This window comes from Dipteris shenzhenensis, chromosome 20, assembly GCF_047967505.1.
Source record: "Dipteris shenzhenensis isolate YYH24624 ecotype China chromosome 20, Dip_SZ_1.0, whole genome shotgun sequence".
In the NCBI taxonomy this organism is placed as follows: Eukaryota; Viridiplantae; Streptophyta; class Polypodiopsida; order Gleicheniales; family Dipteridaceae; genus Dipteris; species Dipteris shenzhenensis.
Window position 1 is genome coordinate 39,592,887 of NC_141615.1, and position 16,347 is coordinate 39,609,233.

Genomic DNA, 16,347 nt, shown 5'->3' on the forward strand with positions numbered 1-16,347 from the left:
ACTTTAACAATACTCCATAGTTTACCCTTTATAGAAAACAACATATTTTATGATTAGTACTCTCTCTCTCTCTCTCTCTCTCTCTCTCTCTCTCTCCCTCTCTCTCTCTCTCTCTTGTATTCTCGTTGATCATAAATTTTTCTAGTAATGCCATGGGGAAATGCAACTTCTTTGAGTAGTTGATGATTCTTCATGTGGAAGATATATGCTATATTCCCAATGTAAGAAAATGACAAGGCTCTTATAGGTGGTGTGAGTAATGATTAACTATCATTGAGGCTCCACTAAGCTAATGGGGAGTTCATCATGAGAGGTGGGTAGAAGAGGAAATTCTGGACTTTTATCAAAGGAGGAGATTGAGGAAGATGTGATAGATGTTGATGTAGATGTGATAATTGCTGGTGGCACATACATTTGAGGAGTCCTCTCTGTGGTACAAAGAGGCTGCAAAGTCCTACTCATTCCAACAAAGGCTGGTGTGGTGGGAATGTCTAGAATATCAGATTGACTTGTGAGAAGATGGACAACTCGTGACATGGAAGGTCGTAGCCCTACATGCATTTGTACACACAAGAGTGCCACATGTACCACTCGAATGATCTCATGTGTAGAGAAGTTGCTTCCTAATCGAGTGTCAACCACTTCTAATTGTTGGTGTTCTTGATATAATGTCCACACCTATACACAAAACCAACTTTTAGAGTCTTCACTCTTACCAATTTAGAAGCAAAGAGGTTTAGGAGTGAATTTGTCAATGGTTGTTTAAAATTTCCATTGTGTGTTAGAGCACAATCTAACCAACATTTTATGTGAATGAATCATGTAATCTTACCCTTTACTTTTACCAACCCTAATATATAGGCTTTATGCTAATGATATTCTACCTCCTCCCTACCCCTTCTTATATTTTTGCTTCTCAAATCAGATCACTTAATAAGAGAATCTTCCAAGTAGTAGATGAAGGTTGTACCCTTGGTGTACCACCATCCAAAAAATTTCCAATTAGGGACACAACATCCCTTCACTAGACCACTTCCATGACATACATGAACTTTATGGAGATGCAATAAATCGAAGGTTTGTAGCACCAAATCATGATGGGATGCTTAGCAAACCACATTTCCTATCCCCTTGTAAAACTAAGCTTTAGAATATGAATGGTGAATAAAGAACAAGCACACATTCAAGCACCATAGTAGTTATGCAAAGCACTAAGCTATAAGCTTAAGGATGATTGTTTTGATAAAAATCAACTTGGGGTACATAAGCAAATGACCCTACTCTTTATAAGCATACCTCAGGGGGGGTCACTATGTATAAGCCCTCTATATCACGTGCATTCAAGGCCTATTTTTAAAATCCCTTATCTGTAAATTTTTAATTAATAAAATGTATCCCTTTTCTATACAAATCTGTAATTTTTTTCCAAAACTGTTTCAAATAGTCCCTTATGTATATTTATTAATGTAAATTTTAGAAATAAAAAATATACTTATATTGAACTCACGTGATAGGGTTACATATGATGAGTGACCCCCCGAGAAGCATACGCTCTCTCAAATTTTATAAGCAAATGACCTATTTCTTTTATCTCATAATGTTAGTATCTTGTTTAGATGCTTTATCAAAGACATATGACTAAATTATTATATTACATCCTAACAATAGTATGACACAATATACCCACAGTAACACAATACATGTCATATAGAAAAGAAGATATATTAAGGATATAGTTGGCAGCCATACCCATTCGAGAAGGGGTTCTTGCTCAGGATCCAAGTTTTTGCGTCCACTTAGAATTTCAAGGGCAACTAGCCCGAAGCTAAATGTGTCATCCTTTTCTGTCAACTGTCCATGCATGGCATACTCAGGTGCAAGGTAGCCCCTTCACCACAACATGAAAACAAGTAGTCAGTGATTTTAATTACTTCGTTGCATAGAACATAAATATGAACCTTGTTTGCAAAAGGTAAATCATTAAATATACAAATGAATCTTGCCAGCAAAAAGTAAATCATTCAACATAGCTACTTCATCTCGATATACTAAACATATTGGTTTCTTAAAGCATTTATAGAAACTTGTGTTCTAGGAATATATACAGACACTGTCTCTCTAAACATAAGCATAAACATAGAAATAACGCTTTGCATAGTGTCACATCAGACTAGTGAGAAGAATCCCATTTGCTACAGGTGTATCACTCAACACAAATCACTCATAGTGTTCCTACAACTCCTGTGGTGATATGTGAAATGTCTTCGTCGAATAGCCTTGCCAATCCAAAATCTGCAATTTTTGGGTTCATCTCATCATCTAAGAGGATGTTGCTTGCTTTGATGTCTCTATGCACTATGCAGACTTTAGAGTCGTCATGTAGATATGCAAGCCCTTTGGCTATGCCCACTAGGATCTCTCGTCGAGTATGCCACTCTAGAACCACAAGAGAGCCTAGTTTTACCGAAGGTAATTGAAGCGAATTAGTTATTTTACTCCATTCAAGATTACCATGTCTATGAGCATGATTATTATAATGTAAATCTCCTAGACGAGCTTAACATCACAACAGTTAGAGTAAAGCTCCTAGACCAGCTTAACATCACAATAGTTAGAGTAAGTTAGTCTTACCGAATAGGTGCTTATCCAAGCTTTTCTTGGGCAAGTACTCGTATACAAGTAGCCTCTCAGACCCCTCAAGACAACATCCCAACAATCTTGCAAGATTGTGATGTTGTACCGTGGTAATGAGCTTGACTTCATTTAAAAACTATTGTGCTCCCTAGAGGCTTGTAGACGACAACTTCTTTATTGCAACATTTGTCCCATCTCCCAATGTTCCCTAAAGAGATATCAAAGCTTACGATTGAGGGATAGATGAAGAAAATGCTTGAGCTTATTGCCCAAAGTATCCAATATGAAAACTTGAACACAACGTACATGTACCTTGTAAACGGGACCAAATCCTCCCTGTCCAAGTTTGTTTTCATGATGGAAATCATTTCTAGCTCTTTTCAGTTCTTGGAAAGAAAATAATCGAGGCCCTCTTAGGAGTCTAGTTTCTACCTCAATTACACCCTTTGAGATTCATCTCCCACGCTCGAGTGGGCTGTCACGTTAAGGTGTTAGAACTTAAATTGAAACCATCATATCTACCTTACGTTTGAACACATGTATGTTAACATACCTCTGCTTCGACTTTTCTTCGAATGTCTCCGACGTCTTACCCAAATTAGATATATGAACGCGGCCAGAATGATAATGGCCATAGAACAACCCAATACAGCTCCAACCACGATTGACGTTTTGGCTTTTTTTTTCTGAGCTGAAAGTAAGTCATGAAAAGATATATTAGCTTTTAGCGCTCAGATATATATCTCAGTGGTAACGCCTACAAGCTTCGATACTCCCTTGCATGTGAAGAAGGATTAATGAGGGATTAATTTGGAAACACTTCATTATCTTGTGCCATGCTCTACAAATTTTAATCTTATTGTACTGGTTGTCTAGTACATCCTTTGCATTTAAGAAACCACGGAACCTCAGGTTAGTGGGATGCAGACCGATGATGAGGGAAGTCATCGTTGCTCGTTTCGGCTTGAAAGTCTATAAACGAGAACATCAAGCCTATGATAGAACAAAAGATTACCCATTAAGTGAACTTCTAGCCCTTCAGATATACGATAATTGAAGACATGAAGTGCAAGAGAAAGGCTTGAAGGTAACCTTGCTATGGTGTTGGCAGTGGAAGTGGAGGTGATGGTGGAGCTGGAGCTGAAGGAATGATGAAATCATAGATCTCGTAGCGAGAGTAGCAACTCCAATAGGTTAATCAAGGCATATGTTGAAATTAGCCTTTTGCATTGGTGGGAGACCCAATTCATCATAGAGCTTCTTGGATAGGACATGTACACCTACTCCACCATCCCCTATGGCTTGAACTTCATCATATGCTTTATGGATCAAAGACACATTGATGTTGGGTATGTCATCTCTCACCCATCCGCACAGAGATATCTTCTATGTCTTCCATAAGTGGACGGGGATTTGCTAATTCAATCCATCCTTTGAAACTCTCCCAGAGATTGGGACAATTCTATAAGAGGATTCCAGTAGGAATTGACACATGGCAACTTAGAATGCAAGAGAGTATAGCACCTTCAGGCATGGGAAAATCCATATAGGCATGGCCAATGCCACCATCTCTGTAGAGTGGTTGGAAATTAATGGGACTACCATGATAAGGGCACTATGTGATTCGATGATTCTCTCCACAACCATACCACTTGATTGGCGCTCGATATGTGTTAGGCCGAACTTGATTCGCATAGAGGGGTATTAAAACCTTTTCTCCTTCCACATAGTACACTGGGTACGACTAGTAGATCAAGGGTGATCAATGAGGATGAGATCCAAAGCCAATGACATGACAAACTTGATAGTAGGTTGATGCACAGGTCATGCTTGGAGATCTTCACTCCATGTTCACTAGATCAGGGGCATGGCTGGGGTTATAGTGGACCTTGTTAGACACAGAGCTATTGCTAGGAGGCCATAGTGAGTCACACACACAAACCACTGATAGAACCTTTTCGCAGGTTTCATGTCATTACACCTTATTCAGCATCACGAGCCTAGATTTCTTTGATGTATTATATCTGATACGTTATATTGTGATGTATTCATTGTGGTTGATGCAATAGCCTATAGAGCTTATTCTATAAACAAAATGATATTTTGTGCCTCCCCGCCCCCCCCTGGCTGCCTTCCCTCCCCATTGCTTCATTCTTGCTTCTCACATAAGAGAACCCAAAAGGAGAAACATCCTTAAATAAATACCAAGTAGAGAACCAACATTGATTTAAGTGAATTTAACCATTGGGTGTGGAGATGAAACAAAGTGAAGGTCTTTTTAAACCATTAATTCCTAGCACCAAAACCAATAGGGTTGAGGTGCAAATAACAAAGGAGAGGGTATACGAAACTTTGTAGAAGTTTAAAGACACATTTTAATATTACTACCACTGAATATGAAGGGCATATGGGTTGTATCCTTTGAAGGAGAACTGAAAGCTTTTGAGAAGAAGGTCTCTAGCCAAATAATAAGATAAATTTAGGGGCATGACATAAGGGCAATAAGATATGTAGCCATATACATGTCATATGGAAAAGAAGGTATGCATGTATGCTTACCCATTGGAGAAGGAGTTGCTCTTCTGAAAGCTGGGGATCAGTGTTTTTGCGTCCACTCACAATTTCAAGGGCAAGTAGGCCAAAGCTAAAAGTGTGCCTTTTCTGTTAATTTTCCATGTACGGCATACTGAGGTGCAGCATAGCCCCTTCAACACCATATGAAAACATGTTAGTGGCAAAAAGTGGCATGGTTTCACATCACACAAATATGAATGCTAGGTGTTGAGTGTCCATGTATGGCATATAGGTGCAAGGGAGCCCCTTCAAGTCCATATGAAAACTAATGGCAGATAGTTGCATAGTTTCATATCACACAAATAAGAATGCTAATTTGTTCGGATACATTATTCGTTGCTAATCACATAAATAAAAATTCTAATTTGCACATATACATCACTCCATACCAATCACTCACATTGTCCCTGCAACTCCTGTGGTGACATGCGAAATATCTTCGGCCAATAGCCTTGCCAAACCGAAATGTGCAATCTTTGGGTTCATCTCATTATCTAAGAGGATGTTGCTAGCTTTGATGTCTCTGTGCACTATGCGGACTTTAGAGCCCTCATGCAAATACGCAAGCCCTTTGGCTGTGCCCACAAGGATTTCTCGCCTAGTATTCCAATCCAGAATCATAGAAGAGCCTGAGCTTTCCCAACATAACCGAAACAAATGAGTTATTTTCGTCCATTAAAAAAAAACTATGTCTATGAACCTGATTGTTAATGCAAGGCACCTGAACTAGCTTAACATTGCAGCAGTTTGTAAGTCTGTCTCACCGAACAGATGCTTATCCAAACTTTTCCTTGGCAAGTACTCGTATGCAAGTAGCCTCTCAGATCCCTCAGCACAGCATCCCAACAGTTGTACGAGATTGCGATGCTGTACTGTGCTAATGAGCCTGACCTCATTTAAGAACTGTCGTGTTCCCTGGCGGCTTGTAGATGAAAGCTTCTTTATTGCAACATCTGTCCCATCTTCCAATGTTCCAATGTTCCCTACAGACAGATCAAAGTTAATGATTGAGAATTTGAGACGGAACTGATGAAAGAGCTTGCGCATAGATGAAATTACTAGTGCTTAACCGTATTGCCTAAAGTATCCACCAACAGAAAACTCTAACGCAACGTTGCAAAGATTTATTCACATCATTACCTTGTAAACAGGGCCAAACCCCCCCTCTCCAAGTTTGTTTACATGATGAAAGTCATCTGCGAGGCCCTCTATGGAGGCCAGCTTCTATTTCCTGCACTATACCAGCTTCTTCGTTTTCTGGGTTATCTCCCACGGTCTGGTGGGCTGTCAGGTCAAAGTGTTAGAATGTTCATGGAATTTAGCAGCATATCAACCCTACGTTTGAACAAACGGTACTCTTCTTCGAATGTATCCGACGTCGTGTCCAAATTAGACATGTCAATGCCACAAAGCAGATAGCCATCAAACAACCCAATACAGCTCCAATCACTACTAAAGTTTCGTTTTCTTTTTTATGATCTGATACCTCTCCACATTGATGGAAAAGCAAGGCACGAAAGAAAATATTAGTCTCCGACTCTCTACTCTTGGTGGTACGGTCCACAAACTCCGATATTCCCTTCGCATGTGAAGAAAGGCTATCAGCCAGACTTCACTTATCTGTCCTACGATCTCTACATTCCAAGCGTGATGCAATAGTTGTCAAGCGCTCTACTGCCTTTGAGCCTAATGTGCTCATTTGTGAAGCCGACCGAATCTCAAGTTCAAGGCGCACATTAATGACAAGACAAATCACCCATGTTCGTTTTGAAGCAGCAAACATACGACTAGGCCTTCAGAAATACCAGCGCTCAAGACAGCAAGAGTGCGTAAAAAAGGTTCAAATGATACCTTGTTGTGGAAGTGGAGGTGGAGGTGGAGGTACGATGAAATCATAGACTTCATAACGAGAGTAACAACTCGCATAGGTCAGTTCCCCTCCGTTATTGAGATTCATTAGACGCTTAGCATCACCGATAACACGGCCGAGACATTGAGCACAGTCCGATTGGGAAAGATACCCATAACACTGGGCAAGAGCATACACTCTATTAGAAACATTCGTCCCTGCGGACGAGGAATTGTAGCCATTATTGATAGGAGCCGTGTTCAACACGGAGTCCCGATTCTGTCTGAATGTCTCATCGGTATTGTTCTCGGAGGTCGGAAGGTCCCAAACCAAAGTGAAATCGGGCACATCTGAGATTAAAGTGAAGTTCTCATACCGTAAGTAGCAGCCATCTAACCAGATCCGCAAGCCCATTCCACTCGGACAATTCTCTGAGATATCAGTGCTCACAAGCTGCGATAAACAGTCAGAGTCAGGCAAGCTGAGGTCGCCGCGACATTGAAACATTCCATAAACTCGGTTGACACCGGTGCCGGAAGACGTGATGTTGTAGAGGGAAAAGGAAGATTGGTTGTGCAGGCTGCCGAGGAGGGTGCGCAAGTTCTGTTGGAAAAGGCTATTGTTGTGAAAGCTGTAGCCATTGCAAAGGAAGTAACGTAGGTTAGTGGTGGGAATCTGAGCAACAGCAGAGGAGATGCAAGGCAAGGGAAAGAGAAGAAGCAAGGCGAAGCCATTAACGAACGTGATCATTTTCGACAGTTAGTTGAAGTGATGAATTTGCAATTGCAAGGTTCAAGCAATGCTAGGAATCGAAGTCATTGAAGCAATTGAAGCTGCTAGGAATTGAAGCCATTGAAGCAATTGAAGCTGATGAAGCAATTGAAGGCAACAAAATCGATAGCTAGATGGGTGGGTGTGGATCGTGGATGGGATGAATTTTGCTCAAATTGAAAACATCTTTCGAGTAGTTTGAAAGCAAATGTAGACTTCCTCACTTTCCCTTTTTGGACCATTTGGTGTACGAGTAGCCCAGGCTCACCACCACATTTCAAAAAGTTTGTACGTACCCCTTAGAAGAAAAGTTTGATTGCCCAAAAGTTTGTACGTACCCCATAGAAAAAAATGTTAATTTTCCCACCTTTCCCTTTCGCCCTTTACGTAAGTCACCACTACACTTCTCTCGTTTCACCCTCTTGCCTTTACAATTTTCATGGGTGGGGTGGGCGGAGCTTAAATAAGTAGTTTCCTCTGAATCAATGGCGATTCCCCCCCCCTTTGCCTCTCCAATGGGAGTTAAACGGTAAGTTTAAAATTCTGATAGAATATTCACTTGCAATATGATTGAAAAGTCAAAAATTCTAATAGGCTGGTTTTCTATTGAGTAGCAATCCAACCAACCAATTTGCAGGCTCTCTTCTCCTCAACCCTAGTCCTTATGAGAGACATTTGGTGTAGACTCTAAACAGGCTCTAAACAATTGCCTTTATACTCTCAATGTGCTAGTCATCAAGCTCATTGTTCAAGGCTACTTATTTACACTCATGTTTTCCTTACTTCCACCCCAAGAACTACCATTGGGTAGATTATATCCAAGGCTACCACAACTTCTAATGGCTTGTAGATGTGGGATGTGCACGTGCATGTTACTTGAAAAAATGTAGCCACAACTTCCAATGGAGATTCTTACTAGTCAATAGACCCATGGGTTGCATTTGAAAGTAGATGATAGTGACATACTTGTTTTATATAGCAGATAGTTTGAGCACAACAATCAAGTGAGCCCTAAGACATGGATCAAAATGAATGACAATCTTGTGGATATGAATCATAGTTTAGTAAGATTCATATAAAATCAAATTGTCACACTTATTCAGAGATCTCTATGCACCATGATGCAATGGTCTCCATCCAGAATAGTTGGTCACGCGCACATTTAGCAACATGAATCACTAGCTTCCATAAAACCACCAATTCATTCTAGGAAGAAGGAAAAGAAATCAATATAGTATGGGCTCACCCTTTGCTTCCACTAGCAACTGAAGAAAACCAAAATGAAAGATATGTTGATCATGCTCGGAGTTACACTCAACCCTCTTTTGCATGCAAACCTAGGTAATGAAGGAGTTGCGCTCAATCACACTCCACTAAAAGGCATACAATAGAAGTTAAGACAACTGTCCCCTCACCGATTGCTATGGAGAGCAACCTTCAATGTGGGCCTATTATGTGCATGCAAAGAGTTGGTAGTTCAATTGCAAGCCTCCCTAGTCAAAGAACAACTCCTTGACTCCAAAGTTAACCTCCAAAGGGACTATCACTTCCTTACCATTTCTCTCATTTGGACCTTCTCACTAGCACTTCTATGCTAAGCATGATTTTTCTCCTTCAATAGGGCTTGTCCTCGTGGCTTGTCACATTTATGTTTTTCATGCAAAATGCATCCTTTTAATATATAATACCAAAAGTTGTGCAAATTCAAGTTTCCTTGATAAGGATCTCTTGAAATGTTACTCCTATACCTTCAGCACTTCTTAGCATGGAGATTTTCTCATAATTGTGTAAGATGTTCCTAAGCTTATCAAAATAAAGGAATGTGATGTGGCAATTATTTCAAATAAACCGTTGTAATCAATTTTAACTTTCCCAAAGAGTTTTTGCATATTAGTTCTCTTATGAATCATTTTTTTGGTCAATTACCATGATGATTATGATTGTGTTTGTTGCAGTCTATTGAATGCAATGCATTGCCATCTGTTATTGATATAGCATGCTAGACTTATAATGCCCTATGATAAAAGGACACTATCCATGAGCATTTGCTCTTAAATTGCCAATTATTGGATGTAAGAATTTATTGTTGCTTTTTGACTATAATGTGCTTGAGTCACTACAAGTCACGGGCCGCATCTAGAGACCCGCATCTAACAGCGCATTTATATAGCAGACAGACGCGCATATAGATGCCCATAGAGACGCATAAATAGACGCTCTGCTAGAAAATTTAAAAAACAGACAAACGCATCGTTAAACGCTTGTATAGATGCATTTATAAACGGTCCTATAGATGCTTTTATAGACGTGCAAATAGATGCTCCTCGAACAGATAGACGCGTATATAGATGCATTTATAGACGGTTTGATAGACGCGCTACATAATATTTTTTAAATTTACAGAATGCTATGTATGTTGTGTATGCTATGTAGCTACAGGAATCCCATTTTCACATTGTGTAATTCAATTCTTACAGCCAACCGCATTTTAATTAGCACTCTTGCAAGCACGTCTATAGCCGACAATTACAATTCCAAATGAAACATTACAACTCCAAAACATTTAGTTCACAAGGAATTAATTGATAGAACGTTGCACAAGAAAATTGAAAGCTCAAAAAGTGCTTGTATGTACATATAGCACGAAGCTAAGCCATGTCCTATGGCTTCAAGTACAAAAAATAAGAGGAGTGTATAAACAAGAGGCACGAAGCCAAGCCAGTGGCTTTAAGTACAAAAAAGAGTAGCTAGCACTACTTCTACGACTAATCTAAGTTCTCCACGTCCTCGCTCCCTTCTATGCTCCCTTCTGCACTCCCTTCTCTGCCTCCTTCCTCGTCTTCTTCCTCGTCTTCTTGTGCAGGGGCATGTAAACAAGGGACAACATATATCAATGTATGAAAAATCAAATCTTTACTTATAATATTGACATTATTTAATTACTTTCAAATACCTCGGGGGACGCTCCAGTAGCTCGGATATACTGCTCCTCAGTAATCAACCCATCATTATAAAAGTGCTTCCATGTATCTCCTCTGCGATGGTGGCAGTGGTAGGCTGTCTCGACAGGAGTAGGGTATCTGCCCACGATATCAAGCTGTAAGATGACACAATTTGCGGAGGGGTTAGTACAAAGAAACAACCTCCTAATAAACTACATAAACAATATAATTTGAGATCGATACTTACAAATTGGACCTCCCATGATTCAACACCCCCTGCTCCAAAAACTTTGGGGGTACCCCGATGACTGGCATGCAAGGCCATCCAATTATAGAATCATGCGATGCTATTTATTCATATGCCACCATGGTGATAGGTAATTAATTGCCCTAGAAATAATTAAAAAATATCACTTCTCAATGGGCACATAAAATCACATGCAAGCCCGCCCAAATCATCATGAAGGATCTGCCAAAAGTCGAGATTGGTCATTAACTACGGTAATGAATTGCATGAAATCCTGGTGGCGCCATCCAAATAATCATGAGCCACATACAAGTATAAAAATTTGAGGTTCAAATTAATCACATGCCACCAATCCAAATGGCTCACACACTGCTTGGCTCTTCTTTCTCCTTTCCTGAATGGGGCTAGTTTTTCCCTTCAGGCTTCTTTTCCTCGCAGTCGGTCTTGGCCTTCTTCAATTTGAGCTCCTTGTCTTTTGCATTTTTTGCCCAAATGGCAAATTAAGTTGCATCATCTACTTTCTTATCATAGATAGCTATAGTAGGCAAGCACATTTGATCTGTCCATGACCTGGGAAATGTCAAATGGCATTCTCTACATAGAAATCTTGCATGCACAAACACCCCAAAGCAAAAAACATGCACAAGGTGGTAGCATGCAGGCCGTCCGATCATGGAGTCATTTATAATAGGGGTATGGCAGACCATGCATTTCGGACCTTGTTGCATAGCAGGATAGGCATCTGATTTAACTATTGTGACCATCAATACCATAGTCTTTCTCTATACATGATGATGTTTCTTCTTGATTCCTTCCTCCCTCATCCTAAGGCTATGGATGTTCTTCTTCATCTCCTCCACTATTGCTCACTCTGTGCAACGGCTTAATCTAAATCCCTCAACATCTATTGAAGCTACTTAAATTGCTCAAAAACATCAACATGGGCCATTTCAAAGACTTCCACTCTAGTTTGGAAATCTCTCAGGATGACAGACTGCTTTTCAAAACTATCAAAAGCATGGTAAGCTCATGCACAACCCTATCACAATCTTGTTGCAGGGTCTTTTAGCTTACTCTTTGAACTTCCAACAGTGTTTTGAAAAATAAAACCCTCACTGTGGCTGTCGCAACTTGCTCCACCATGGCTGCTGGTGCAACTTACTCTCGAGGGGGTCGCTCATCATATGTAACCCTATCATGTGAGTTCAACAGAAGGATATTTTTAATTTCTACATTTTACAAAAGTTAATTTACAGAAGGGGTTATTTAAAACAAATTTGGAAAAAAATTACAGATTTGTATAGAAAAAGGGTACATCTTATTAATGGAAATTTTACAGATAAGGGATTTTAGAAATAGGCCTTGAACGCACATGATATAGAGGGTTTATACATAGTGACCCCCCTGAGAACTTGCTCCACTATGGTTGCTCTGTGCATCCTTTCTAGCCTGGAGAGCTACCTCATTGTCTTCTCCACCCCGGCTTCTCTCTGCCCCATTCTTCCTAGCCTTGAAGCTCTCTTGCAGTTCCTGCATCATCTTTCTCGTTTCTGCATTCTCCCTTTTTAGCTCCTCCATCATCTGGTCTTTTTCAATGTTCAATGTGTTCTGCATGTTGCAGAGCCGTTTGTTAAGACCGAGTTAAGACCCTCCTTTTTGGCTCTCTGATCTTCAAGTTCCTTTCACATCATTGCTAGCTCCTTGTATGCAATGTCCGCACACTTCTCACTTCTTCAAGCCTATCTTAGAGCTCCGTGATACGCTTCTCTACTTCTCTTCTATGCCTTTCCATGCCGACCCTTGTTGTAGCGGCCTCAGCTTGCTCTTGTTCCTGTAAGGCCCTTGCTTGTGGCTCCTCTACCTTGGCTTCTGCATCTTCCTTGAGAATTTTCTCACGTTGCATTGCCTTTGCTACATCGGTGGCTTTCTCTTGTAGAAAAGTCACCTTTTGAGACACCTTCTTATCGTATTGCTAAAAAATCCCTTTGTGGGTAGATGCCATCTGGTGCACTGCAACTCCAGTGAGCTAAGATGACAATTGGGTTTTGCCATCCATGCAATTCTTCACGTTGGTTATCACACTATTGGAGATCGACCTTGAGAAAGATACATCACATCCTTTTAGTTGCTCTACTGCTGCTTGAACCTGCCAGAACTTCACGGTTCTTCTCATATCAGGAAAGCAGTGAATGGTCTTATTTAGCACATCTTGGAGCTCTGTTGGCAAGCTAGAAAGCTTGAATCCACCATCTTTACTAATATGAGTGTTGGGGTATACATCTAGAATATCCTATCTCTTCCACTGCTTCTCGAAGAAGTGTGCTTGCAAATTTCCTCTAGGAATGCCTAGTGCATTTTCAATCACGCTTTGAATGATGGTAATCTTTTGACCTTGATTGACTAGTTGCCCCTCTTTCATGTTCACCTCCTATACCATCCTCATGAAGTTTTTGAGAGCGTCCAAATTGGGATTTTGAAGAGCAAGAGAGGAGCTCCCATATGTCACGGGAGGAGAGGCTCACACTGTGCTACAGAGGGGGAGGAAAGATCAGGGGGTAGAGGCTCTCACACTGTGCTGCAGAGGGGGAGGAAAGATTGTGTGAGGAGCTCCCAGACTGCTGTGTAGGGTCCATTACTAGACGGGATAGAAGTTGCAGAAAGAGTGCAAGGGAGACAGAAATGGTCGAGAGGGGTAGAAGATGAAACAATGAAGGAAATGGAATAGTGGAGGCTTGAGTTTGAAGTCTAAGTGCAAGGGAGAAAGAAACGGTTGAGAGGGATAGAAGACAAAATAGGTAAGGGAATAGAATAGCAGAGGCTTAAGTTTGTAGCCCAACTACACTGTCAAAGTGAGAGCACTGCGGTGATTGGCCCAAATTTTGATTAATTCAAGAAGGCAGTACTACCTTGCATGGTAATGAGTGATTAGAGGAGGTGGCATTTAAGATTCCAAGCCATGTCTGTGGTGGTGGGTAAGACCCATCGGGCTGGCAATTAATTACCAGCCACCGCACCTTCCAGTTACCACCATTAGGCTTGCATGCATGATTACTATGAGTTTAGTAAATTACCAGTCATCTGCCTTACATGCTTAGGAGAGTACTAGAGTGAATGGTAATGAGTTATTAGAGGTGATAAAGATTCATGATTTACTTTTGTGGGAATTACTACCCAGTGGTGGTGGCTCTCATCCATCACATCTTTCATGGCTACGATTCCACCAGGCTAGCAGTTAATTACCAGCCAATCGCAGTGGCTTGCTCACCCACCACCAGGATTAAGCATGCATGATCACTACGAGTGTAGTAAAAATTAATAGTCATCCGGCTCACATGCTCAGTAAAGTACTAGAATGCATGTCGTAATGAGTGGTTAGAGGTGATTAAGCTTCATGATTTACTTTTGTGGGAATTATTGCTCGGTGGTGGTGGCTCTCATCAGCCAGGTCTATCATGGCTATGATTCCACTGGGCTCGCAATTAATTACCAGCCATCACAATGGCCTGCTCACCCACCACCGGGCTTAACACTATGAGTGCTAATAATAAAAATTACCAGTCACTGGGCTTGCATGATTAGTAGAGTACTAATGAGTGATTGGAGGTGATAAGGCTTCATGATTTACTTTTGTGGGCATTTTACTATGTTGCTCTCATCTGCCCCTGATCTACTACTTTGCTCCACACACTTTGCTACTTTGCTCCACACCCTTCCTCTAGCTCTTTTCTGCCCCTGCTCTACTTTGATCCATGCTCCCTTCTCCAACTCTAGTCACTCATATGCTCTCCTACTCATCTGTTGCTCACCTACTCATCTTCACCATGCCTACTACCACCCCCCTCGATGCACTGTGATCCCAATGTTATCTACCTTCTCATATAAGGTGATTGTATTGCACTCACCTGGAGTAGAAATGATGTCAATACTGGAGACCCTTCATTCCCACAATCGATTCCCCCCATATCTATATGTCACCACCTTAGATGACATACTCACCTCCAACCTCTTTATGGCTGTTCTATATGGGTTCCCCCTAGAGACAACGAAGGCCTCAATATTTTCACAGCAAAGTACTATCAACTTGTTGGGGGTGCCGTAATCTAAGTCTTGGCAATGTGCATGGTCTTAGGCCACTCCATGGTCTCCTCCTTTGGCTCCCTAAAACATTTTAATGCAACAAGCTAGACTTGCGGAAATATTGAGTTGTACAAATTCCCTCTTGTTCAGACAAGGCTCATAACTACTCAACAATGGATGGATGCAATCTTTTGGCCTCTAAGGCTCTCAACAATCTTTTGGCTCACTGGATGTCATATTTTGGTCTCTAAGGCTCTCAGCAATTGCTGAGTTTTTATTACATTAATGTGATCTCTTTTTGTTCAATTTGAGGCTCTCAGTATGCACTATTGTTAACTTTTATATTTGAATGGTTATGGTCGCTAGCTGTAATCTTTTTTCCTTTAAGGCTCTCAGCAATTGCTGAGTTTTTATAAATGTAAGATCCTCTGTTCAATTTTTGCTCGGTATAATTTGTTAGTTTTTATATAACCTGTTATTGGATGTAGATGAATATTGTAATCTCTTTTGCTCAATTTTCACTCGATGAATTGTATTTTTTATCTCATTTATATTTACTATAACAAGGACTAAAATACTAGTAAAGAAGGACTACAATTTCCTTAGTTTATGACCAAAATAGCACTAAAATAGCTCCAACAACCCATCGTTATGGTTGCATGGAGATACATATAGAAAAATACAATTAAACTTTCAAAAAAGCCAATTGACGATATGGACCTTGAGGGGTCCCCTCTAGGGAAAAGGGCCATATCAACATGCATTATACAATATCTAGGATGCCACTAGATAGAAATGGCATGTCGATTTGGCCCTTGCACCTAAAGGGGACCCCTCAAGGGCCATATCATCAATTGCATTTTGCTTGGTTGCACTAGGAAATACATTTTTCTTGGTACACAAATATATAATGCCAAGAACCACCAGCGCGGTGGCTATCATAGATCTCCTTCTGTTTTCTAGCATGCTCGTCATCATAGACCTTCTCCTATAATATGTAAAAATTGGTAATGGAACTAGAACTCCAAGAACTAGCGCGGTGGTCTCTCCAAGACAACCTTGAATTTTGGGCGATGACAGGTCATCAGGCCAGAGACTGCACTGAGGCAATACTCAAAAATTTGATAGATTGCATCTCATATTACACAAAAAACTAGCACAATGGTCTCTACGAGACAACCTATGATTTGCATGGGCAAAGCTATGGCAAAAGGTTGCGCGATGACAGGTGGTCAGTGCTGCGGCGGCAGTGT

The 16,347-nt window shown here is 40.7% G+C and overlaps 1 pseudogene across 1 annotated transcript; it reads right to left on the reverse strand.

The window, feature by feature from the left end:
• Positions 1–202: 202 nt before the first annotated feature.
• Positions 203–7,807, reverse strand: LOC147889647 (cysteine-rich receptor-like protein kinase 25; annotated as a pseudogene). The gene is made up of 11 exons (XR_015542864.1): positions 7,060–7,807; positions 5,973–6,191; positions 5,609–5,837; positions 5,194–5,339; positions 3,564–3,606; positions 3,228–3,325; positions 2,947–3,078; positions 2,632–2,842; positions 2,208–2,454; positions 1,750–1,888; positions 203–678 (listed from the first exon to the last, which is right to left on the reverse strand). The product of XR_015542864.1 is annotated as a cysteine-rich receptor-like protein kinase 25 (transcript).
• Positions 7,808–16,347: the final 8,540 nt, after the last annotated feature.